The 2237-nt window shown below is 50.9% G+C and overlaps 1 pseudogene; it reads left to right on the top strand.

Annotated features, from left to right (window-relative positions):
* Positions 1–672: 672 nt before the first annotated feature.
* Gm44262 lies at positions 673–1501 on the top strand (annotated as a pseudogene).
* Positions 1502–2237: the final 736 nt, after the last annotated feature.

Below are 2237 nucleotides of genomic sequence, written 5' to 3'. Positions count from 1 at the left end.
CTTCTGAGCCCACATGATGGAGGGAGGGAACGGACTCCTGAAAGCTGACCTTTAGCCTCCACAGGACATGGCTGTTTTCCCCCTAAGTAAATAAAAGGTAATAAAAAATTAACCACGAGGAGAGAGCTGGCTTGAGACAGGCGAGTTGAAAGACAGAAGAAGGTGAATGAACTTTCTTCAACAACCCTGAGAAAGCCCCATGTTTTCTCCAGTCTTGCGATGTGTCCTAGACTGAGCACTTCCTGTGGTTACTCATGGAGCACGTGGTGGGCTGCAGTCAACCCCCATGCTCCACACCCAGCATCCTGTGGGGACATAAGGGTCAAAGCAGTATCAGGTCGGCCCGTGTGTGCAGGGCCAGAGACCCTGGTAAACCCGGGGGTTATAAAAGAACACTTTGTTTATAAAAAGAAACTCTGAAGGAGCACCTTCAGGTATGCAGAGAATCCAGATGCAGAAAGGAGAGATCCGGGAAGAGCCTGAGCTCAGAGAGCCCAAAGCAGATGGGAGCACCAGGCCTCCCAGGGGAGCACCAGGCTTCTCAGGGGAGCAGGCAGTGTGGGTCCTTCCCATTTGTACTGAAGGCTTGAATACAAGGTGAATCTCAAAGAAAAGCCTGTGTCCCTAACACAGTGCTGCCATATCTGGTTCTCAGACTCAGAGATCTCTTGAGCCTCGCAGGAGTCTCAGCTGAAGTTCATCCTGGTGGGCAGCACCTGGACAGGCAAGAGTGCCACTGGCAACAGCATCCTGGGCCAGAAGTGCTTCCTCTCCAGGCAGAAAGCTATGCCAGTCACCAGAACCTGCGCCAGAACCTAGAAGGTGGGCCAGCTGGCACGTGGAGGTGGTGAACACACTGACATCCTCAGCTCTGAGGCCTCCCTGCCCGCTGCTTCGTGCTCAGTGCCCAGGGCACACATGCTATTGCTGGTCACCCAGTTGTGTCGCTTCACCACGTAGGAGCTCCAAGCACTGGCCATGGTGAAGAGGTGTTGGGGAGCGGGCAATGGCGTAATGGTGTACATGTGCAAGAAGGGAATTACCTGGATGGCGATTTCCGCTGTATTTCGTGCATTGCAGGGACAACAGTGCACTGAGGGAGCTGGTAGCCGAGTGTGGGATTGAGTGTGCACTCTGGACAACCCTGTCACAGGCAGTGAGCACGGGGCACGGGATGAGCAATTACTGGGCCTACTCCCAAGCCTTGTGAGGGAGTTCAGCAGGGTTGGGGTGGGAAACTTACTACTCCAACGACGTGTATGAGTTGGTGCAGAACCAACTCACCAAGATGGCAGAGATGATAGAGGCATGCATGCAGAGGCCACTGGCACCAGGCTGCTAGCCCAAGTTGTGGGAGTGGCAGAAACCCCTAGGACCTCTCTGAAATTAGGTGTGGCTTTCCTGCTAGGGTCCTCCCTGCTGTTCTAGTCCCTGCCCTACTGGAATTTACCCAGATCTTTGCCAAGATCAGTTCAACCTGACAGATTGCAAAACTACTCTGACCCATCTGCTGATGATCATCGAGTGTCTATTTTGCATCTCAGGACTTAAAGATTCTCTTTTCCTCTCTCACCTCACTAGTGTCAATCATCTGGAACTCTCGGGCACGCCCACCCACCTCACAGGGCTTCCGTTTAATCAACCTGCCCTCTGCTCTTTTCTCTTCTCTACTGACCTCAGACTGCCTATCCCTGTCTGGAAGTTTGCATCTCCTCTCTGGAAGAGAAAGGAGAAGGAGGATTTGTTCTCCCATCCTCTCTTACCCCCACTACCTAAGATGGTTTGGGGTGTGACACTTTTGCCCAGAGTTGATTCTGTTCAACTTAGCCCTTTCATCTGTGGGAACACAAGCCACCAACACCATCTGTGAAGACAATGAAGTTGAAAGATAATCAACAAGAACTGTGTGTGGCTGAGGGGAGAAGTGTGTTTTGTTAATAACAGCTAGATTTTTACATTCTTCATTTATTGGGTAGATGCCATGACTATTGTCAGAAATGGTAGAGAGACATGCATGAATGGAGGCCACCAGAGTGTCTTATAAACATCATCTTGCCTCTTGTGAGATATGAAACCTGAGGCACATTAATGCCTCGGTCTTAGGGAGACAGCAGTGAGGCAGTGGGAGAGACTAGGCTCATGGTGTCAGAACAAGCGTGGTGATGGAAGGAAAAGCAGGCGTCTTTCCTGAAATGGTGACAATTGTATTTAAAGTAGTAAAAGAGGACTCATAATCA

This window comes from Mus musculus, chromosome 6, assembly GCF_000001635.26.
Source record: "Mus musculus strain C57BL/6J chromosome 6, GRCm38.p6 C57BL/6J".
NCBI lineage: Eukaryota > Metazoa > Chordata > Mammalia > Rodentia > Muridae > Mus > Mus musculus.
This window is presented reverse-complemented; position numbering and strand designations above follow the sequence as displayed.